We start from the raw sequence: 25435 nt of genomic DNA, 5'->3' as shown, positions 1-25435 counted from the left end.
AGAGAAGGGTGCAGGCAGGTTTAGGTAAGAGTGAATCCCAACCCACAAGCATAGCTAAACTGAGAGGCCCATGGAATAACAGCTGGGACTGTAGGCTCACAGGGGACCTTGTCATATGAGAACCTCATTTCAGAATGCAAAGGGAATCACCATTGTTGATTATTACATACTGTGCTAAAAGCTTTACAAAGAAATAATTTTACCAGACCAAGGTCCCAGAAAGAATTCAGATGTTTATTGAACTTAATTGCCATAATCTTTACATAATAGGTATTATTATCCTTATCTGCAGATAAAGAACCTGAGGCCTGATGAGCTTTTTGTGCAAGGTTTTAGAAAAAGCAAGTGTAGGAAGATTTGTCCTTTTTTTCTTGGGGAGGAGTTGGGAAGAAACAAGGAAAGAGGCAAAGGTAATCAATCTCTCCACTTTAATCCTTCTCTCAGAAAAATAAATTGTGGTCTTTAGAAGGCTTGGTTCAAGTCAGTTCAATGCAGTACTGACCACATTAGTTACAGATTTTGTCTGAGGATCAAATTAAAAGTCCTCAAACTAAAAGTATTCAAATTGGGTGTGAAATGGGGCCTAGATGCCAAGGAAAAGGAGAATCAAACAGCTGGCATCCCACAGTTGCTTCCACAAAGCAGAGCTGAGCTGTCCATGTGTATCTGGTAAGGACATGCCCCCTAACACTGTCCTTTTATTACTTTGTCCCATGAAAACTCTAGGTTGAAGCAAAAAAAAAAAAAAAAAAAAATTGTTTTCCAGGACTCTTCTATGTAAGTAACTAAAATAAAACTATACAGAACCTTGAAAATATATACAGGCCAACTTATATGTTGTCACAATTTTTATGTATTGGAAAATTCATTTAAGTCTATAAAAGAGCACAAGTTGACAGTGTTTAATTGTATCCTTACAATTTGGTATACCTATTTGAAAACTTGAAAAGAAAGTTTATTTTTTACATGAAATTTTTCTAGTTTGGCAAGTGACCGATTTTCTTCTACTATTTCTAATGGAGCAGATGTCTAACAACTATTATCTATAACTTTTTAGTATTATTTGTGTCAGGAGAATAAGCACAGGCCTAGAAGCACTGGAGTGTTTTCAGTCTACTTCATAAAGACTTACAGCGCAGGCAGGATACTACAGTCTAAAATTACAAAACTCATAACTCTAATAGGTTAGATCTCTTAATCAGTTCAGTTCAGTAGCTCAGTAGTGACCAACTCTTTGGGACCTCATGAACCGCAGTATACCAGGCCTCCCGGTCCATCACCAACTGCTAGAATCCATCCAAATCCACGTCCACTGAGTCGGTGATGCCATCCAACCATCTCATCCTCTGTCGTCACCTCCTCCTCCCGCCCTCAATCTTTCCCAGCATCAGGGTCTTTTCTAATGAGTCAGCTCTTTGCATCAGGTGGCCAAAGTATTGGAGTTTCAGCTTCAACATCAGTCCTTCCAATGAACACCCAGGACTGATCTCCTTTAGGATGGACTGGCTGGATCTCCTTGCAGTCCAAGGGACTCTCAAGAGTCTTCTCCAACACCACACTTAAAAAGCATCAATTCTTCAGGCGCTCAGCTTTCTTTATAGTCCAACTCTCACATCCATACATGACTGGAAAAACCATAGCCTTGACTAAATGGACCTTTCTTGGCGTACTGTCTCTGCTTTTTAATATGCTATCTAGGTTGGTCATAACTTTTATTGCAAGGAACAAGTGTCTTTTAATTTCATGGCTGCAATCACCATCTGCAGTGATTCTGGAGTCCAGAAAAATAAAGTCAGCCATTGTTTCCATTGTTTCCCCATCTATTTGCCATGAAGTGATGGGACCAGATGCCATGATCTTCGTTTTCTGAATGTTGAGCTTTAAGCCAACTTTTTCACTCTCCTTTTCACTTTCATCAAGAGGCTCTTTAGTTCTTCTTCCCTTTCTGCCATAAGGGTGGTGTCATCTGCATATCTGAGGTTATCGATATTTCTTCCAGCAATCTTGATTCCAGTTTGATAGAATTGCAAATACAAATCCAGAATACACATATCAACATCTTAATATTTTCTGAAGAAACTCATGTAATCCAAACATTAAGGGAAAATAAAAATCCACCACAAAATAAAACTTAAGCAATACATTTCATAGGCCACAAATCTTAAAATGTATCTCTCTTATAGCTATACTAAGTGAAATTTAGGTCAATCAATTGATCAATACTTCCTGTAGCAAGTTAATTAATAACAAAATTCATAAGGCACAATGCTTCATGTATCAGAAAGATTGCTAAGTATGTGAAGTCATAATGTGTCCACAAAATCCTACTTCACGAGGGCCTTCCATTAAAAGAATAAGCTGGCTTCTAAATAACATGAAAACAAGACTTGTATACTAAGCATTTACTTTAACGAACACTTGTCATTATTGATACGTAGTAAGTAGAAATTAAATTTTATCAAAATCTCTTATAAGAAAAGTTAATCAAAATAAAACCCAGCATGGCCCATACACACATATATTGAAATAGTCTTGGCACACAGTATTGGAAGAAACTGTTTACATATCAGTGTGCACGCATGCTAAGTTGCTTCATTGTTGTCAGACTCCTTGGGACCTCATGGACTGTAACCTGCCAGGCTCCTCTGTTTATAGGATTCTCCAGCCAAGCATACTGGAGTGAGTTGCCATGCCCTTCTCCAGGGCATTTTCCTGACCCACGGATTGAACTCACATCTCTACTTCTCCTGCACTGACAGGCAGGTTCTTTACCACTAGCACCACCTGGGAAGTCCTATACATATCAGGTCTTCCCCTAAACTTCTCTTGATAGGCAATTTCCTAGTTGCTTTTGAATGTTCAACAACAGCAACATCAGTACCTCTAAAACAGTTGCCCTTTTAAAACTTTTACCTACTGGGTTATATTCTGCCTTGATAGCAGCCAGGTGTGGCCATGAGACTAAGTTGTGGTTAAAAAAGATGTAGGAAAGTAAAAAAGCGGCTTAAAGCTCAACATTCAGAAAACGAAGATCATGACATCCGGTCCCATCACTTCATCAGATATAGATGGGGAAACAGTGGAAACAATGGCTGATTTTATTTTGGGGGGGCTACAAAATCACTGCAGATGGTGACTGCAGCCATAAAATTAAAAGATGCTTGCTCCTTGCAATAAAAGTTATGACCAACATAGACAGCATATTAAAAAGCAGAGACAGTACTTTGCCAACAAAGGTCCGTCTAGTCAGAGCTATGGTTTTTCCAGTGGTCATGTATGGATGTGAGAGTTGGACTATAAAGAAAGCTGAGCACCAAAGAATTGATGCTTTTGAAGTGTGGTGTTGGAGAAGACTCTTGAGAGTCCCTTGGACTGCAAGGAGATCCAACCAGTCCATCCTAAAGGAGATCAGTCCTGGGTGTTCACTGGAAGGACTGATGTTGAAGCTGAAACTCCAATACTTTGGCCACCTGATGCAAAGAGCTGACTCATTAGAAAAGACCCTGATGCTGGGAAAGATTGAGGGCAGAAGGAGGAGGGCACGACAGAGGATGAGATGGTTGGATGGCATCACTGACCCAATGGACATAGGTTTGGGTGGACTCCGGGAGTTGGTGATGGACAGGGAGGCCTGGCATGCTGCAGTTCATGGGGTAGCAAAGAGTCGGACACGACTGAGAGACTGAACTGAACTGAACTAAACTGAGAAAGATGTAAGGGAGAGTGTCTGTGGAAATTCTGGGAAGGTTTCTTTTGGGAGAAAATGTGCTTTCCCCTACACCATACCTATGCTTCTTCCCTCTGTCTAGAATAGGGATGCGACTGCAGGAGCTCCAGCAACTTATTATCAAGTGATCTTAAAAAGAGAATCATTCATTGAAGATATCATATTTAAGAGTCCTCAATGACTTTGTGGAGCTGCTTCTCTAATCCTGGACTTTCTGTCCCCAGACTTTATTTACAAAGAAAATAACCCTATGTATGTACTCTTGGTACCCATAACTTAGAAACTTAATTCCTAACTCATATACAGAGTCTGCAGATATATTTTCAATATTTAAAGGTCAATATTGAATCTACCTACATCACATTCTACCTATATCCTCTCTACTTTCAACTTCCATTTCCAGCTTTCTCATCATCTGAGTTATCCTCTTCTATACAGTTTCAAACTTTTCAGAGTCCTTAACATTTTTAGAACAGAACTCAACAATCTATCAGATGTGATTTAACCAGTGGAGAACTGAGGGATTTTTATCTTCCTTTTGCTTCCATTCTAAAACAGACCTGCATTAGCTTCTTCAGTCATCCTCAGAACTAAAGATTCATACTGTTGTTAGAGGTGGACAAAAAAAAAAAAAAATCTAGATATTACATTATTCTATATAATGGAAATAAACTTTGAACCCCAATTTAGTAGCCAATCTAGTTAATTTTCATTATTAGCTTCTATATTTTGATTATTTGGTTTAGCAAGTGTTCTGTGTCCTTGGTAAGAATGTGACGTGATCAAGGCAAAAGACAGAGCCCTTTAGTGATCACTGAAGACCTCTCTCTCAGTGGGCAGGCAACACATGACCAGCACTCTAGGAATGCTGCCCCAATCAGCTCTGAGTCCCGAGATGTGCTCCTTCAAGAACTCAGGGCCAAGAAGAGGGCTGTAAAACGCCCACAGGTGGCACTCAGGAAGCCGCTGATCTCAACATCTGCCACCTAGAGAGACTGGCAGCGTGGGCTCCCTCACTGTGCAGGTGGGTTAAATGTGCAGGGAAAAGGTGGTAGGGGAGAGGAGGCAGTCAAAGCAATAGCACTAGCCTATATAACAAATACTGAGAAAAAAGTAACTCATTGTCTCTTTAAAAAGAAAAAAATCTATTAGTATTTTAAATGTAGGGTGGAGACTTGACTAGTGATTGATTGACAAAGCTGTGTAAATTCCATAACCAACCCATTTGCATAGATATTGATTGCAGTGGGCTTCAAAAGACTGATTATGCTGCTTTTCAGATTTGACATGAGTGTCTTGTACCTTAGCCCTACAGAAAAACCAAGATAGCAAATGTTAAGGAAATTAAATATGCACATGTGAAAATGTATTTATGATTAATGATAATTTATTGAGTGCAATACTGTGCTAAATTACTACATGCAGAGTAAGACTGACTTGTGCTGATGGGATTATCTTGTTTATGATTATTGTTATTGACTTTAAAAGAGCTACATCCCTATTTTCTGAACAAGAGGCACAATCTAACACACACAATGCATTTGTATGTTTGACTGCATTGTCCTTGCTAATCTGATATAGGTTCAGTCACTGTAAATTAATAGTTTTCTATATAAATGTGATTCCATTTAGAAAAGAGAATATATAAAAATAATATTTAAATATAAAAAGATAATCATGCAAAGTAAATTATAATACTTTGTCAATAAACAATTAGACCAATATACTTTAAACAAATTATCTGTTAACTGAAATTATTCAATACATAAACAACTGCTACTTTATTAAAATTAACTTTAAATACTTTTATCGATCAATGCACTTTTAAAATTCATTTAACTACAATGAAATAGAGGACAAACTGCACCCATTCTTCTTTTTGGGAGCTAAACTTTTTTTCCCAATTAAATAGTATGTTCCGGTTTGGCTGACAAATACTTGTAGTTGTTCTAGTTTGTTTGTTTGTTTATTTCTTTCCAGTGAGTGATCTGAGAAAACACAAATCTCAGTCAAGTTGCAGTTTGACCATTCTAATAGCTTTTTCTTTCTCTTTTGGTGAAAGAAAGAATATCTATAAATTAGTATGGTTTGTCTAGTTTTTCTTTTTTTGGTTCACGGTTCATGTCTGTTCAAGTCTCTACTTAAATCTAAATTAAATTAAAGATGCAACCCTGTTTTATTGCTCTTATATGGTTCTTCTTTCTGTTTTACTTCAATGCTGTCAACAAGTCTATGGGTGGTGGGTAAGCTGGACAAAGGTCTCTGTAATTTGGTCAAGCTGACTTGTTGGAAACCATTTAAAGGAGAACTATCTATACAGCACTTGTGAATTCATATTGTTCTTGCAGTGACAAGGACTGTTTCAATAAATCTTATTCAATTCTAAATGACCTGAAAATTTTTCACTAGTCCACCATTAGCTAAGAGCTTTGTCTTCTGGACAAATCAAAGAAGTTAAGAAACAACGATCCCTTTATTTGCAAAAGTGAAAGTGAAGTCACTCAGTCATGTCCGACTCTTTGTGACCCCATGGACGGTAGCCCACGAGGCTCCTCCATCCATAGAATTTTCCAGGCAAGAGTACTGGAGTGAGCTGCCATTTTCTTCTCCAGGGGATCTTCCTGACCCAGGGATTGAACCTGGGTCTTCCGTGTTGCAGGCAGACACTTTACCATCTGAGCTACCAGGGCAAAGTGTTAGTTAAAACTAAGGAGCAAATATTTTAAAAGAAAAGGCTGAGTTCAATTAAAAATATTAAGTTTACTATTACCATATACTCTATTTTCTTTGATACTAAAATACTGCTCTTAAGAAAAGACATGTGATGCTGTGGAAAAACTTAAATGAACTTTTTTGGCCAACCCAATATTTACTTCTTATTTAACTGTTTAATATTCAATATTTAACTGTCTCCTATTTAATATAAAATAAATGTAATATTTAACTGTCTCAAAAGTGATTAATTAATCTAAATTAAAAGTATTCAACACCTCTGCCTCTCCTTAGTTTTTGATAACCTTGGCTGAAAGATAACCTTCCTGACCAGGTTGAATGAGACCATCAAGACTACAGCAAAATCCAGACTAAACATCACAGTGAGAAATAAAACTTCCTTAGGGCAATAATTCATCCTTTTCCATATGGCATCTTTATTGCTTTTTGTTGATATTATTAAACCAGTTTTAAGATCTCCATTCTCTTCCTTCTAGTTCTCCAGCTCCATATACCAATTCTCTCCTGGAGCCACATCACTGTGAACATGGTAAACACCACCCGAATTTTACAAGATTGCTTTGGTTTTGTGAGAGAGAATATTTTTTAAAAATCTGCTACAGAAATATGCTCATTATTTTGCACCTTATAAGTCTGGCATCTTTAGTTATTAAAATGTAGCTAATATAATTGGAAATGGCTGGAAATTTCTTTTTAAATTAAATGAAGAAAATGATTCATGTTTCTAGTCTGACTTCAGTGTTTAAACATGGCTATTTTGTTGTTCAGGTCGAAACTTTCATGGCATGGACCTATTGTAAGTTCTCCTGAGACTTCCTTGGGCAAATATTATGCGGTAATTCAAGATGGTCCTAGACCTTTAGATAAACCTTTTCCCATAATTCAAGCAACTGTGAAAAAGACTTTCTAAATACTTTGATATTTTAGTACTGAATCATCATAGCTCTGTGACCTTTGATCTTTTATTCAGGAATGTTTGGGTTTGCAAAAAGCAAGGTGTTTAAATTTTAATGCTAATATTTATAGGGATAAAGGTCATTAGCATCCATAATAACAATAATGTTGATACTTGAGTATTTATATAACATTCTTCCTTAAGAAAGAAAATTCCTTCTTTAACAAAAAAATCAAAGTTGACTGAAAATTCTTTTATAAAACACATAATAAATTTAAAATATTGTAGATTTAACTGATGATAATTTTGAAGAGGATTTAGTTTTATTAAACTTGAAAACAGACTATGTTATAGCTTCAAAAAGCATACAACTACTAAGTAAATACATCTAATTTACCTTAGTCTCAAGGTAACTCAGAAGATATTTCTTTGTAGGTAATTCATAGGTATCTCTTTGTAAGTAGATATTAAAATGAGTAAATATTAAAATATTAAAGAAAAGACAAATAAGATACTATGGAAACACCTGACAAACTGTTTTGGCTAATGCAGTATTTCATTCTTATATCTCAAAACTGATTTATTAATCTAAATTAAAAATATTCAAGCTTTTGCCTAGCCTTAACTTTTGATAGCCCAGCAGTTTAAGCAAAATATATATAATAATATGAAGATGAAAGATAGTAATTAAAAGACAGAAGGCATTGGTATTATTTGATCAGACGACATTATTAAGAAAACTGGGGTAATGGGTTGTAGCAGAGCACAGTACAGAAAGTATGTGAAGTTACTAATTAGTCGTTTCTCTTGTTAAGAAAGGACAGTAGTCTACATGATGTGTTCCGAGTCTTTCACTTTAGGATGAAATGTTAAGTCACCAGGCTAGCTCACACCTCTCACTAGGATGCTAACACCAGCAAACAAACTTTGTAATATTTAGGATAGCACTCAAGACTTTAATAATAAACCAACATAGTTAGACCACAACCTTTGAATGACTCCCCTAAACATCTCAGAACCTGACACAGGCACTCATAAAGGAAATACAATAATGGAAGGTGAAGTTGAACAGTTAAGAGGGCAGCCAAATAAACTGCAAAGCAATGTTGATACCACAGAGTGGAAAAAGACTGCAAAATTCTAATATTCTAATAGGAGGAAGCAATATTCTAATAGGAGGAAGGTTCCATTTTGAGCTAACTTTGGGTTTAAGCCACTCCATAAGAAATGTATCTGTGCAATTCAATAGGTTACAAGGTATAAGTTGTTCTAAAATAAATAAGAAGTTAGACTTGTTAGAGCTAAGTTTTAAGCTGTTCTACTAATACTGGGCCTTAGGAAGCATTAATACAAACAAAGGTATCATTTGGACAGAATTCCAGCTAAGCTATTTAAAATCCTAAAGGATGGTGCTGTAAAAGTGCTGCACTCAATCTGTCAGCAAATTTGGAAAACTCAGCAATGGCCACAGGACTGGAAAAGGTCAGTTTTCATTCCAATCCCAAAGAGGGGCAATGCCAAAGAATGTTCAAACTACTGTACAACTGGACTCAGTTCACATGCTAGCAAGGTGATGCTCAAAATCCCTCAACCTAGGCTTCATCAGTACATGAACTGAGAAGTTCCAAGCTGAATTTAGAAAAGTCAGAGGAACAAGAAATCAAATTGCAAATAATCACTGGATCATGGAGAAAGCAAGGGAATTAAAAAAAAAAAAAACTACTTCTATTTCATTGACTATGCTAAAGCCTTTGACTGTGTGGATCACAACAAACTGTGGAAAATTCAGGCAGACCATCTTACCTGCCTCCTGAGAAACTTTTATGAGGGTAAAGAAGCAACAGTTCGAACTGGACATGGAACAACTGACTGGTTCAAAATTGGGAAAGGAGTACACCAAGGTTGTATATTGTTACCTGCTCATTTAACTAATATGCAGAGTGCATTATAAGAAATGACCGGCTGGATGAATCACAAGCAGAAATCAAGAGTGCCAAGAGAGAAATATCAACAACCTCAGATAAGCAGGTGATACCACTCTAATGGCAGAAAGCAAAGAGGAACCAAAGAATCTCTTAATGAAAGTGAAAGAGAGTGAAAAGGCTAGCTTGAAACTCAACATTCAAAAAACAAAGATCATGGCATCCAGTCCCATTACTTCATGACAAATAGAAGGAGAAAAGTGGAAGCAGTGACAGATTTTATTTCCCTGGGCAACAAAATAACTACAGATAGCGATTGCAGTCATGAAATTAAAAGACACTTGCTCCTTGGAAGGAAAACTATGACAAACCTAGACCACATTAAAAAGCAGACACATCACTTTGCCAACAAAGGTCCAAATAGTCAAAGCTATGGTTTTTCCGATAGTCATGTATGGATATAAGAGTTGGACCGTAAAGAAGGCTGAGCACCAAAGAATTGATGCTTTCAAACTGTGGTGTTGGAGAAGACTCTTGAGAGTTCCTTGGACAACAAAGAGATAAAATCAGTCAATCATAAAGGAAATCAACTCTGAATATTCATATAAAGGACTGATGCTGAAGTTGAAGCTCCAATATTTTGGCCACTTGATGCGAAGAACTGACTCACTGGAAAAGACCCTGATGCTGGGAAAGATTGAGGGAAAAAGAAGTGGGCAAGAGAGGGTGAGATGGTTGGATGGCATCGCTGACTCAATGGACACGAGTTTCAACAGACTCCACAAGATAGTGGAAGACAGAGGAGCCTGGTGTGCTGCAGTCCATGGGGTTGCAAAGAATCGGCAATGACTTAGCAACTAAACAAAAAGAACACTAAGAGCAAAAATGACTGAAACAGACATCTGTTGAAATTTTAAACCCAAATCACCTGATAAAATAGAAAAATCTTAGAAACAGATGTGTGAGTGCACCTGTTCTTCACACAGCAGTGCATAAAAATATTTCAAACCCACACAGACTGTAGAACTGAGGCTTCATGAGTTTTTATTTGACTGTAAAACAACATTCATGTGACAGCTGATGTGCCGCTGTTTTCATTTAAAAGAATAGTAATGTTTTTGGTCACAAACCCTGATTCTAATTTCACTATCAGTGGCAAGAAACTATTAAGTGAAAGGAAAGAAGTTGATAGACCTCTTGCCTCTGTAAAGTCTCTAAAGTTGGGCTGTCATAATGGTGAATAGGGGTAAAGGAATGATTTTTATTTAAATAGTTCATGATCATTCATATCTCTTCATTTACCTACTAAAGTGATACATCTCATTTTAAGAAACACAGGGTTCCTCTTGCTCTTCAGAGCCAGCTTATGTGTGGGAGTGAAAGAGTGGTTAGAAACAAAGAGAAGGCTAAGAGATCCTCAGAGATGGAGTACCAGCTCTTCTGGCCCACTTCTTCAGCAGTAAAGGAGGTCTTCGCACCTCCTGCCGAGAGCCAGCCCTCCCTAGCCAGAAGCAGGAGCCATGGTGGGCCTGCACATTGAGGAAAAATAGGACAAGAGGAACTACCAGCTGTAAGAATAGGCACCAGTCCTGCCTAGGGTGAACTGAAATGAAATACTCTGTGATTCTCTTAATTGAAGATCATATTTTAGACAAAAATTGAACTTAATTGAAATTAAAGATAGCAGCTCTCATACAGAGATAATTAGTATTTGCTAATTGCAGCATGATAATAATAAACTCATCCCATCATCCAAGTAGATTTTTATGCCCAGTAAGAACTATTCTCATTTCCTTATTTTATATTAAAATTTTTAAATAAACTACTCTTTGCTGAGTAAATTTTATTACCTGTGACATAAATATAATAATCATATGATTTATTACATTAGAAAATAATGACTTTAAAAACTATTAAAGATGTTTAGTAATTTTTCCATGATCACCCCACCTATAAAGGAGAGAGCCAGGACTCAAACTTGGGTCTTGCTTTTTCTACTACTCAGATCTACCAACTGATAAATCACAAGTGTTGTTTCCATTTTACAACGTGGTTTCTTAGAACTTTCTAAGGTTCTTCTTTGTGATGGTTTTCTTTCTCATATCTTCCTTTTTTAAAATACAGAAAGAGCATTTTTCCCCCTGACTGTATGGCTCATTATTTTGAAAAATTAAAATACATAACAAGAAACTAGAAAATAAAAACTCCCTGTAATTCTATCCTCCACAGAAATATTGTAGGTGTATATATGTATGTATGTATTTGTATGAATATATTTCCCATGATTTCATCTATAAATACTAGTTTATAAACTGCCCTTTTTCACTTAACATGAAGACATTTTTATGTGTTAATAAACATATTTACTTTATTGTTTATAATAGAGGATTAGTGATATCCTGAAAGTGTATACATACATATATTTAACAACTGAAGAGATAATTGCAAAAAATAGTAAAGATGATTATTGTAGAATTAAAAGTAATAAATAATTATAAAGAGTAACTATTTGACTAATAATTGACATTCAACTTATTTTTAGATTTTGTCAGTGATCCTATAATAATTATTTTTTACAAACTTGTGGAAATATTTGTTTCAGTTCAGTTCAGCTCAGTTCAGTCGCTCAGTCGTGTCCAACTCTTTGCGAACCCATGATTGAAGCACACCAGGCCTCCCTGTCCATCACCAACTCCCAGAGTTGACCCAAATTCATGTCCATCGCGTCAGTGATGCCATCCAGCCATCTTATCCCCTGTCGTCCCATCCTCTCCTGCCCCCAATCTCTCCCAGCATCAGAGTCTTTTCCAATGAGTCAACTCTTCACATGAGGTGGCCAAAGTACTGGAGTTTCAGCTTTAGCATCATTCCTTCCAAAGAAATCCCAGGGCTCATCTCCTTCAGAATGGACTGGTTGGATCTCCTTGTAGTCCAACGGACTCTCAAGAGTCTTCTCCAACACCACAGTTCAAAAGTATCAATTCTTCGGCGCTCAGCTCTCTTCACAGTCCAACTCTCACATCCATACATGACCACTGGAAAAATCATAGCCTTGACTAGACGGACCTTAGTCGGCAAAGTCATGTCTCTGCTTTTGAATATGCTATCTAGGTTGGTCATAAATTTCCTTCCAAGGAGTAAGCGTCTTTTAATTTCATGGCTGCAGTCACCATCTGCAGTGATTTTGGAGCCCCAAAAAATAAAGTCTGACACTATTTCCACTGTTTCCCCATCTATTTGCCATGAAGTGATGGGACCAGATGCCATGATCTTCGTTTTCTAAATGTTGAGCTTTAAGCCAACTTTTTCACTCTCCTCTTTCACCTTCATCAAGAGGCTTTTTAGTTCCTCTTCACTTTCTGCCACAAGGGTGGTGTCATCTGCATATCTGAGGTTATTGATATTTCTCCTGGCAATCTTGATTCCAGCTTGTGCCTCCTTCAGCCCAGTGTTTCTCATGATGTACTCTGCATATACGCTAAATAAGCAGGGGGACAATATACAACCTTGACGCACTCCTTTTCCTATTTGGAACCAGTCTGTTGTTCCATGTCCAGTTCTAACTGTTACTTTCTGATCTGCATATAGGTTTCTCAAGAGGCAAGTCAGGTGGTCTGGTTTTACCATCTCTTTCAGAATTTTCCACACTTTATTGTGATCCACACAGTCAAAGGCTTTGGCATAGTCAATAAAGCAGAAATAGATGTTTTTCTGGAACTCTCTTGCTTTTTCTATGGTCCAGTGGATGTTGGCAATTTGATCTCTGGTTCTTCTGCCTTTTCTAAAACCAGCTTGAACATCTGGAACTTCATGGTTCACGTATTGCTGAAGCCTGGCTTGGAGAATTTTGAGCATTACTTTACTAGCGTGTGAGATGAGTGCAATTGTGCAGTAGTTTGAGCATTCTTTGGCATTGCCTTTCTTAGGGATTGGAATGAAAACTGACCTTTTCCAGTCCTGTGGCCACTGCTGAGTTTTCCAAATTTGCTGGCATATTGAGTGTAGCACTTTCACAGCATCATCTTTCAGGATTTGAAATAGCTCCACTGGAATTCCATCACCTCCACTAGCTTTGTTTGTAGTGATGCTTTCTAAGGCCCACTTGACTTCACATTCCAGGATGTCTGACTCTAGGTGAGTGATCACTTCATTGTGATTATCTTGGTCATGAAGATCTTTCTTGTAGTTTAGGATAATCATTTAGATTTGGATTTACTAAATCAAGTAAGCATTTTAAATTTTCATACATAGTATCAGATTGCATTCCAAGAAAACTATGACGATTTACATTCTTACCTATGTGATTTTCCTCCTTAAGAATATGATAGATGAAAAATGATATCTCTTTGTTATTTCAATTATTTTCTCTTTGCTTAGCATTGTAACAGAATTTTTTTCATCTGCTGGTCATTTTCATGTCTACCCATTAACAGAAGTAAGTACACAAACAAAAATGTTGTTTTGGTGATGGTGTTTAGTCACTAAGTCCTATCCAACTCTTTGCAATCCCATGAACTGTAGACCTCCAAGCTCTTCTGTCCATGGGATTCCCAGGCAAGAATACTAGAGAGGGTTGCCAGTTCCTTTCCCAGAGGATCTTTCTGACTCAGGGTTCGAATCTGCGTCTCATGGGTCTCTTGCTTTGCAGGTGGATTCTTTACCACTGAGCCACCTGGGAAGCCCTTTCCTATTGGGAATGTTCATCTTTTCCTTACTGATTTATGAGACTGGCTTCTATTAATGTACTGGCACTATTAATCCTTGCATGTGTGCTAAGCTACTACAGGTGTGTCTGACTCTTTGTGACCATGTGGACCACAGCCCACCAGGCTCCTCTGTCCAAGGGATTCTCCAGCCAAGAATACCGGAGCGGGTTGCCATGACCTCCTCAAGGGGATCTTCCCAACTCAGGGATTGAACCCACGTCTGTTATGTCTCCTGCATTGGCAAGTGGGTTCTTTACCACTAGCACCACCTGGAAGCCCATTAATCCTTAGTAGGGCACAATTTAACTGAAAATACTTTTCCCAGTTTGTCACCATGTCTTTCAACTTATTTTATAGTGTCTTGTACAATATTTCAAACCCACAATTTGTTTTTAAAATAGTAAAACACAAATATCCCTTGTCATCTAAAGTCATCAGGTTTCTGAAGATCATTTAAGCCAAGAAGTAGTAACAGGGATGAGATTTACCTTGCAACCTGAAACGACTAAAAACTTGAACAGAATATATGAAAGAATGATTTGTCAAGATTTGGGCATCAGGTAACAAAAGACAGTGATCCCTGAAATACATGAGGCAAACATACAAGCACTAAGACTGCCCCGGCGTATTGCCCAGAGAGGATTTTCAGGCCACAGTGCAGGGAGCCATAACCCAGGCAGAGCCCATAAGATTTCAAATTAAGAAATTTGGAAAGAAATTCAAAATAAGAAATAAAATTAAGAAAATAAAACTGGGAATACAGGGAGGCCAAGTTCATTAAAAGTTTGCAGGGCAAAGAATGAGAGAGGAGAGAGCTGCACAGAAAAAGAAGTCTCTCTCATCTTCAGCTAAGTATGAATTAAGTCATGGGCAGGAGGAAACAACACAGGTCAGGAAAACAGCCATCCAAAGTGATTGGTGGAAATAATGGTTGATGCTTGCACAGAGCTCAAAATAATTTGGGTTCCTGCTAGTCATAACTCGAGGCACTGGATAAAGTCCTCACAAGAGCTATGCCTCAGTAATGAGGTAAAATTAGCCCTATACAAAAAAGGCTGCTCTGGTCCCACTTAACAAAACTTAACAGCCAGACTTGAAAAGGATTAAATTGCCTTCAGAAAATCTAACTGTATCTCAGGGCAATGTTGAAGAATATTTATAAGAATACAAAAATATCCACCTCTGAACAATTCACCAATATCTGGCATCTAATCAAAAAGTACCAGGCATGCAAAGAAACAGAAAAATACAAAACTGAAGTGAAAGGAAAGATCAGTCAATTGAAACTGACTCAAAAATCACATCAGTTATAGAATTAGTAGATAAATATAGTAAAACAGTGATTATAATGTAAATTCCATATGTTCAGGAACCTGATAGTAAGAAATATAGACTTTGCAGGTATGGAGTCTGTAAAAAGCACTCAGCTCAAATATCGTATTGCAAAAAGCAGCCATAAACAATGGGTTAACAAATAGGCATGGCTGTATCCCAATAAAACTATTTACAAAACAAATCCACTAGGCCAGATTTGATTTATGAGCTCTTATTTGTCATCCCCTGAGCTAGAAGACTGAACATGTTAACTAGAAACACTGAAGATTTATATAAAAAAAAATCCAAACCAAACTTGCAGAGATAGAAACTACAACATCTAAGAAAGAATTAAAGAAAGACTAGTCATTGAAGAAGACTCATGAACTTGAAGACAGAGCAATAAATCTATCCAAAATGAAACAAGGAGAAGACTAAATAAAAAAATAACCAGAGCATTGGTGAGCTGTGGGGAAACTTCAAGGAGACTAATATACATGTAACTGGAACCCCCAAATGAGAAGAATGGTGGAGGGGGTGGTATATAAATATTTATAAAGCTATACAAACCCACACATTCAAGCTTAATAAAACTGAAGCACACAAAACACGAAGAAAACTACACCAAGGCACATCATCATCAAACTGCTTAATGCCAGTAAGAAAGCTATTACACATCTGAATTAGGACAGTGCATATATAGTTGGCAAATTCAGACAGCAAGGTTACCACATAATCCAAATCTATTTAGATCTTAAGTTTCAGACAGCAAGTAGCTGAATGAGAGAGTAAGAGATTTATTCAAAATTTTATCCAAATCAACTTCGTTCCTATTTTCAGGCAGAATGTTTAGACAGCAAGAGATCCTGAGGAAGATGATATAATAATGGTTCCCAATGAATTAAGTCTCATAATGTCTGCATCTTTTTGTATTGTGATGTTGCTGCTCAAGAGATGGAGTCTATTTATTTACCTCTTTTATCTGGCTGACCTTGTAATTTGATTTGACCAAGAAAATGTGACAAAAGTGAATATGAGTTCTAGAGTATAGGCCTCCACAAGCCTCAAAGTTTCTAACTTCACTTTCTCAAGACCCAGCCACAATGTAAAGAAGCTTGGGCTGGACAACTGAATAAGACAAAACAGGGCAGGAGTGGTCATAGCCACTAGATGAAAGAAGCCTTGTAAGTGTGTTCAGATGAGACCCAAGGAAGAATGACTTAACCAATCTACAGAATCTTGAGAAATAATAAATCATTCTTGGTTTAAACCATTAAGTTGAGGGGCGGTTTACTGTAGAAAAATAGATTGCAGAAACAAGCTTTTCTCATTATTACTGTCATGTTTAGAAAGTCCTTGCCACTACATATTATAAAAATATAAACCTATATTTTCCTTAAGTGTTTTTATACTTGAATTTGTACATTTAGCAGTTCAATTTGTTTTGACATATGATACAAAGATAGTATCCAATCTTGCTTTTCCAAATAGGTATCTGGTTATCCTAACAACATTTTAATTATTTCCCCTTTCCCATTGATTTGAGTGCTACTTTTACTATATATTAAATATTGAGGACACCATAATGAGACAAATCCAAAGAAAAATGTTCAAACCCACCCTCAAATTCAGAAGCTATTAAGCCAAATTAGTGGTGTTTGTACAAAAACTTCATATTTTCATTGTAACTATGTATGTGAAAGTGAAGTTGCTCAGTCGTGCCCGACTCTTTGCCACCCCATGGACAGTAGCCTGCACCAAGCTCCTCCATCCATGGGACTTTCCAGGCAAGAGTACTGGAGTGGGTTGCTGTAAGTATGTATATGTATACTTTATTATAAATATCATTTTTCTACTTTTCAAGAAGAAAATCAGAAACATGTTTTCCAACACTTTGTCATGGAAATAGTCCTATTATTTACAAAGCTTTTTATATTATATTTACTGTAGTATGAATTTGCCGGTACTAATTAACCTCGGTCTTGTAATATGGTTTCTACATCTCCCTGACTATGTGTTAATCAGATGACCTTAAGTCAGCTCTAATCCAACTGAAAATACTTCTTGAAAAGACTTCACTACAATCTACAAATATGAGATAAGATTTAAGTCTATTTTTTCCACATTACAAAAATATGGGGAAAAACAGACACTGTTAAATTCCAATTAGGACTTTGTCAATATGCAGGTCTCCTGGGAGTTTCATGGAAGCCACTGAATTGGATCAATATTGGATCAATAAGCCAGCAAATCTGGAAAACTCAGCAGTGGTCACAGGTCTGGAAAAGGTGAGTTTTCATTCCAATACCAAAGAAAGGAAATGCCAGAGAATGTTCAAATAACCATACAATTGCACTCATTTCAAATGCTAGCAAGATTATGCTCAAAATCCTTCAAGCTAGGCTTCAGCAGTACGTGACCTAAAAACTTGCATGTATTTAGAAAAGGCAGAGGAACCAAAGATCAAATTGCCAACGTCTATTGGATCACAGAAAAAGCAAGGAATTCCAAAAAACATCTACTTCTGTGTCATTGACTAGGCTAAAGCCCTTGTATGGATCATGAAAAACTGGAAAATTCTTCAAGAGATGGAAATACCAGACCACCTTACCTGCCTCCTGAGAAACCTGTATGCCGGTTAAGAAGCAACAGTTAGAATTGGACATAGAACAACAGACTGGTTCAAAATTGGGAAAGGAGTATGTCAAGTCTGTATATTGTTACCCTGATTATTTAACTTACATGCAGAGAACATCATATGAAATGTTGGGCTGGATGACTCACAAGCTGGAATCAAGACTGCCGGGAGAAATATCAACAACCTCAGATATGCAGATGATGCCATTTAATGGCAGAAAGTGAAGAGGAATTAAAGAGCATTTTGATGAGGGTGAAAGAGGAGAGTGAAAAAGTTGGCTTAAAAATCAGCATTCAAAAATGAAGATCATAGCATCCAGCCCCATCACTTCATGACAAATAGATGGGGTAAAAGTGGAAACAATATCAGATTTCATTTTCTTGGGCTCCAAAATCACTGTGGATGGTGACTTAGCCAGGAAATTAAAAGACGCTTGCTCCTTAAAAAGACAGTGTATTAAAAAGAAGAGACATCACTTTGCTAAAAAATGTCCATGTAAACGAAGCTATGGTTTTTCTAGTTGTCATGTATGGATGTGAGAGGTGGACCATAAAGAAAGCTGAGCACTGAAGAACTGATGCTTTTAAACTCTGGTGCTGGCGAAGACTCTTGAGAGTCCGTTGAACAGCAAGGAGATCAAATCAATCAATCCTAAAGGAAATCAAGCTTGTATATTCATTGGAAGGACTGGTGCTGAAGCTGGAGCTCCAATACTTTGGCCACCTGATACGAACAGCCAACTCACTGGAAAAGACCCTGATGCTGGGAAAGATTGAGGGCAAGAGGAGAAGGGGACAACACAGGATGAGATGGTTGGATGGCATCACTGACTCAACGCACATGAGTTTGCGTAAACTCTGGGAGACAGTGAAGGACAGGGAAGCGTGGCATGCTTCAGTTCATGGGGTTGCAAAGAGTCAGACACGAATTAGCTACTGAACAACAACAACAACAGAACTGTAGGAAAGAAAAAAGGTTAAGAAGGTGGAAATAGCAAAGAAGCTAATTTCTAAATAGAGTCCCTAGAAAAGTTAGCTTGCCCACAACTTACCTCCTCTCCAATAAAGGTCCCATATCACTCCAGTTGATTTGTTTCTTGAAACCACATCAGTAAGAGATTCACTTCAGTCAATAAATGTCATCTCTCCAAAATATACAAAAATCTCCACGATGTTTAAGAGCTTGTCATATATGTGTAATTTGTTCTTTCAATGAATTTTTCTAATAGATTATGGGAATCACCTGTACTGAAGGAGTAGGATTTTTCTAATTATATTAAAAAGCACCTTCATTCTCCCTGATGTTGGCTTTGAAATCTAAAATCATTTTTAATTAAAATTTTAATCTCAAGATAATTCTAAACACACATGTAAAATAAGCATGTATTATAAGAAATAATATAGAAGGCATATCCTCTACCCAATTTCCCCAGCAGCTACATCTTGCAAAACTACTGTGCAAAATTAAAACAAGGATATTGACATTAATACAGTTAAGATACAGAGCGTTTCTATCATAACAAAGATCCCTCATATTGCCCTCTTATAGCTACAGTCATATCCTTCCTACCCCATCCTTTCCTTAACCCTGGCAGTAAGGTTTTTTGTTCTCCAATTTATAATTTTATCACTTTAAGCATGTTATAAAAGGAAATATACATTATGTAACCTTTGAAACTGGCTTTACTCACTCATCATAGTCCTCTGATGATTCATCCAGATTGCTGTATCAGTATTTTGTTGATTTTTATTGCTGAGTAGTATTCCAGAGTATAGACATACCAGTTAATGTAACCATTCATCCATTAAAGGACATCTGGTTTGTTTTAGGTTTTGGTTATTACAAATAAAACTACTATCAAAAATTTGTGTACATTTATATATGAGCATAAATTTTCATTTCTCTGGGATATGCCTAGGAGCATAATTGTTGTTATATGGTAGTTGCACGTTTAACTTTTTCAAGAGACTGTCAAAATTTTTCCAGATCAGTTATACCATTTTACATTCCAACCAGCAACATATGAGTGATTCTGTTTTCTTTGCATGCTTGGTAGCATTTGGTATTGTAAATGTTTATTAAATTACTAGTATTTAGTCATTTTCATATGTGTATAATAGCCAATAATACTAAATATCTTTTCGTGTGCTTGTCATTTGTGTATCCTCTTCAATGACGCTTCATTTCTTTTGCCTATTTTCTACTGGACTGTGTGTTAAGTTTTGAGGGTTCTTTATATATATGGGGCTTCCCTGGTGGCTGAGAGGTTAAAGCGTCTGCCTGCAATGCAGGAGACCCAGGTTCGATCCCTGGATCGGGAATATCCCCTGGAGAAGGAAATGGCAACCCACTCCAGTATCCTTGCCTGGAGAATCCCATGGATGGAGGAGCCTGGTAGGCTACAGTCCACGGGGTCGCAAAGAGTTGGACATGACTGAGCGACTTCATTTTTTTTTAATATATATATTCTCAGTAGCAGCCTTTTGTTGTATATGTAGTTTACAAATATCTTCTTCCACCCTGTGACTCTTGTTTTCATCCTTTCTTAACTGGGTCTTTTGCAGAGCAGAAGTTTTCAAGTTCAAGGAAGACCAAGTTATCACTTTTTTTAAAATTCATTGTGCTCTTTGTCTCGTCAAATGCTTTCCCTAATCCTAGATCCCAAAGATTCTATCTTATTTTCTTCCTAAAAGCCTACATGTTTTACATTTTATCTTTAAGTCCATGATCCATTTTGGGTTACTTTTTGTATAAGGTATGAGGTTTATGAGAAATGCTGGGCTGGAAGAAGCACAAGCTGGAATCAAGATTGCCGGGAGAAATATCAATAAGCTCAGATATGCAGATGACACCACCCTTATGGCAGAAAGTGAAGAGGAACTAAAAGCCTCTTGATGAAAGTGAAAGAGGGGAGTGAAAAAGTTGGCTTAAAGCTCAACATTCAGAAAACAAAGATCATGGTATCCGGTCCCATCACTTCATGGGAAATAGATGGGGAAACAGTGGAAACAGTGTCAGACTTCATTTTTGAGGGCTCCAAAATCACTGCAGATGGTGACTGCAGCCATGAAATTAAAAGATGCTTACTCCTTAGAAGGAAATTTATGACCAACCTAGATAGCATATTCAAAAGCAGAGACATTACTTTGCCAACTAAGGTCCGTCTAGTCAAGGCTATGGTTTTTCCAGTGGTCACGTATGGATGTGAGAGTTGGACTGTGAAGAAAGCTGAGCGCCGAAGAATTGATGCTTTTGAACTGTGGTATTGGAGAAGACTCTTGAGAGTCCCTTGGACTGCAAGGAGATCCAACCAGTCCATTCTTAAGGAGATCAACCCTGGGATTTCTTTGGAAGGAATGATGCTAGCTGAAACTTCAGTACTTTGGCCACCTCATGTGAAGAGTTGACTCACTGGAAAAGACTCTGATGCTGGGAGGGACTGGGGGCAGGAGGAGAAGGGGACAACAGAGGATGAGATGGCTGGATGGCATCACTGACTCGATGGACGTGAGTCTGAGTGAACTCCGGGAGACGGTGCTGGACAGGGAGGCCTGGGGTGCTACGATTCATGGGGTCGCAAAGAGTCAGACACGACTGAGCGACCGTACTGAACTGAACTGAACTGATGAGGTTTAGGTCAGGGTTCATTTTATGCCTATGGATGTCCAAATTGCTCCAGCACCATTTATTTAAATGGCTATCCTTCCTCAGTTGAATTGCTTATGCACTTTTGTCAAAAATGAGCTGGACAAATTTGTGTGAGCCTATTTCTGGATTCTCTGCTCTATTTCATTGTTCAATATGTCTGTCCCACAGAAATACCACATAATCTTGACTACTGTGTCTACATAAGAAGTCTTTAAATCAGGTAGACCGATTCCTCTCACTTTACTCTTCTATTTTTTGAAGACTTTTTAATGTGGACCATTTTTACAGTCTTTATTGAGTTTGTTACAATATTGCTTCTGGTTTAAGTTTTGGTCTTTTTCGGCTGTGAGGCATGTGGGATCTTAGCTCCCCAGCCAGAGACTGAACTCGCATGTCCTGCATTAGAAGGCAAAGTCTTAACCACTGGACTGCCAGGGAAGTCTCTATTCTTTTTGAAAGTGCTTCTAGCTATTCTAGTTCCTTAGCCTTCTCCTATTTTTAGGACAATATTTTCTATATCTCAATAAGTCTTGCTGCAATTTTAAGGGAACTATGTAAGCATATAAAATACTATTGTATATGCTTAATATTATATTTGTTGCTGAGTCACTAAGTTGTGTCTGACTCTTATATATGTATATATAATGGTGGTGTCCTCAATTGCTCAATCGTATATATATTATATATACGTATCAGTTTAGATAGAACTGATATCATTGCTATGTCAACTCTTCCAATTTATGAACACAATATATCTGTCCATTATTTAGATTTTCTTTTGAGTTCATTCATCAGTGGTTTGTAATTTTTCAGCATACAAATCCTATGAACATCTTTTATAAAGGCTTCCTAAATAATTTCAAAATATGCTTATCTTTCCCTTCCATGAAAGTCTGTCAGTGCTATGAAGGTCTACTTGACTCTTGATGTATAAACCTCGTCTCGTAACATTGCTTGAGTGCTGGGTCTTATATGAAAATATTTTATAATTTCCTATATCTTTCCCCTAATGGTAAAGTGTCTGCCTACAATGTGGGAGACCCAGGTTCCATCCCTGGGTTGGGAAGATACCCTGGAGAAAGAAATGGCAAGCCACTCCAGTACTATTGCCTGGAAAATCCCACGGACGGAGGAGCCTGGTAGGCTATAGTCCACAGGGCCGCAAAGAGTTGGACATGACTGAGCGACTTCACTTTCACTTTCACTTTCCTCTAATGACTTGGGCAATACCTTGTATCCAGGACATACACAACAGAAATTGAAATGAAAGCATTAAGGCAATTATTTCTGAAAGATTTATTTTTCTCATTGCAACTAAATCTCTTAGTACTCCTTAGGTGAAAGTACATTTTGGTTATAAAATATTGTTATATATAAAATTAATGTGAATTTTAGTCTCAGAAGTATGTTGATACAAATTTTATCAAATACATGGTGAAATGGTTATTGTCTACCAATAAATGGATATTTCACATTGTGGTAGCTAATCTCTAGAGATAACCCTCCTCCCCCACTCCCACCCTTCTCCTCCCACAATAAGCCATGCCTTCTGAGTGTGCATATGCCCGTATGTGGCTTTCTACCTTTGATTATGAACTGGCCTTGAGACTCAGTTTTGCGCAAGAGAATGTGGAAGAAGCGATGCTGCATGCTTTTCGAGACCAGGCCCTTCAGCTGCCAAGGGCCTCTTGGACTATGTATTCTAGGAGAGAAGGTCACCAGCTAAGAAGTCCAACTACTCTGAAACAGCCATGCTAGAGGAAGCCCAAACATGGAGAGAAAGGCAGAAAGAAAAGAGAAGCTTTGCCAGCCTTAACTATTCCAGTCATGCCAACTGAGGTGCCGAACACATAAGTGAAAAAGCTATCTTGGATGTTCAGCTCAGTTGAGCCTTCAAGTGACTCTAGCCTCAAGTTTTGCAGTAGATTTTTAGGCAGCATTATATAACCAAAATACATACTTAAAACATAATCAGCCAGTCACAAGCAAAATAAGATAATGTTTTTATTTCAGTCATATCCCTAAAGCTATTACTGTTTTATTTGTCTACTATTGTTGCTTTTTATGGTTTTATTTTTGTTAATTCTTTTACCACTTTTAATTTTATTTCATCACTTATTATAAATTATAATTATCATTAATAATAATAATACAACAGAAAACATTTTATTTTTGTAGAATCCACTCAAATTGTTTATTAAGATATGTACTTTGAAACATTTTTCAAAGTCAAGATAATGTCTTTTTTTTTTCTGTACAAAAATACTACATAGTAGTTTTTCAAAAAAGACTGAAAAATGAATTGATGGGAAATGACTGTTTGGCAAATAATTCAATAAACATCATGCACTGAGTCTACCATTGACCCAGTTAAAAAAATTTTTTAATGAATATTATTTGGCATCTATTGTCTTAAACTTTTATTCCAATTCAATAGTATCCATTTTAATCCATTATTACCCTAAAACATATATTTTAATTAACCAACAATTACAAATAAAATAATTTAAATAGTTTAAGTACATTTTAAATGTATTTGAGGGCCTAATAGAAAATAATTAGAAATAAATACAATAGTTCTTTAATAGAGTTTTTGAGCAAACTAGGAAAACTTTTTTTTAAAGCCTCCTTTCAAACTTCTTACTGAGCTTTTGCAACGATTTTTTGCTAGCTTAATGGAATAACAGTTTCTTAAAACTTTAGTGAGTGCTTAATGCAATCTTATATTCTATACGTATCATTAATCATTTTAAACTTTCTACCCTAATTGTTTATATACCTTGTTTGCAAAACCAATTGCTTAAAAAACACCCTTATTGTGACTATCTGGAAAAATTATAAATGTATCTCTACTTACTAAAACTTCAATCTTCCATAACTTTCTTTTTAATTAAAGTATAGTTGATTTACAATGTTGTGTTAATTTCTGCTGTAGAGCAAAGTGATTCAGTTATACATAAATATATTCCTTTATTTATACTCTTTTCCATTATGCTTTATCATAGGATAGTGAAGAGAATAATAGTCCTCTGTGCTATATGGTAGAACTTTATTGTCTGCATTCCATATGTCTGCTTACATCTGTTAACCCCAACCTACCACGCCATCCCTCCTTCAACCTCCTCTCCCTTGGCACCCACAAGTCCATTCTCTATGTCCATGAGCCTGTTTCTGTTTCACAAACAGGTTCATTTGTGTCTTATTTTAGATTCCACATATAGGTGATATCTCATGGTATTTATCTGTCTCTTTCTGACTTACTTCATTTTGTATGATAATCTCCAGTTACATCCATGTTGCTGCAAATGGCATTATTTGGTTCTCTTTTATAGCTGAGTAGTATTCCGTTGTATATATGTACCACATCTTCACCCATTCCTCAATGGACATTTAGATTCTTTCCATGTCTTGGCTATTGTGAGTAGTGATATGAACATAAATGTGCACATCTTTTTGAAATAGTCTTATCTCAATATAAGCCAAGGAGCGGGACTGCTGGATCATACAGTAATTCTTTTTTCAGTTTTCTGAGGAACATACTGTTTTCCACAGTGACTACACCAACTTAACTCCCACCGTCAGTGTAGGAGGGCTCCCTTTTCTCCACATCCTCTCCAGCATTTGTTATTTGTAGAGTTTTTAATGATGGTCATTCTGAGTGCCAAAGAATTGATGCTTTCAAACTGTGGTGTTGAAGACTCTTGAGAGTCCCTTGGACAGCAAGGAGAACAAACCAGTCAATCCTAAAGAAAATCAACCCTGAATATTCACTGGAAGAACTGATGCTGAAGCTGAAGCTCCAATACTTTGGCCACCTGATGCAAAAAGCCGACTCATTAGAAAAGACCCTGA

The 25435-nt window shown here is 37.0% G+C and overlaps 1 protein-coding gene and 1 non-coding gene across 4 annotated transcripts in view; one reads left to right on the top strand and one right to left on the bottom strand.

Moving 5' to 3' along the window:
• Positions 1-25435, bottom strand: part of ATG10 (autophagy related 10) — a 277457-nt gene that overhangs the window by 152213 nt on the left and 99809 nt on the right. The gene's annotated exons all lie outside the window — the stretch shown is intronic.
• On the top strand, positions 20185-20256 carry TRNAC-GCA (transfer RNA cysteine (anticodon GCA)). Its single transcript has one exon. It is a non-coding gene; the product is annotated as a tRNA-Cys (tRNA).

This window comes from Ovis aries, chromosome 5 (assembly GCF_016772045.2).
Source record: "Ovis aries strain OAR_USU_Benz2616 breed Rambouillet chromosome 5, ARS-UI_Ramb_v3.0, whole genome shotgun sequence".
NCBI classification, from domain to species: Eukaryota; Metazoa; Chordata; class Mammalia; order Artiodactyla; family Bovidae; genus Ovis; species Ovis aries.
This window is presented reverse-complemented; position numbering and strand designations above follow the sequence as displayed.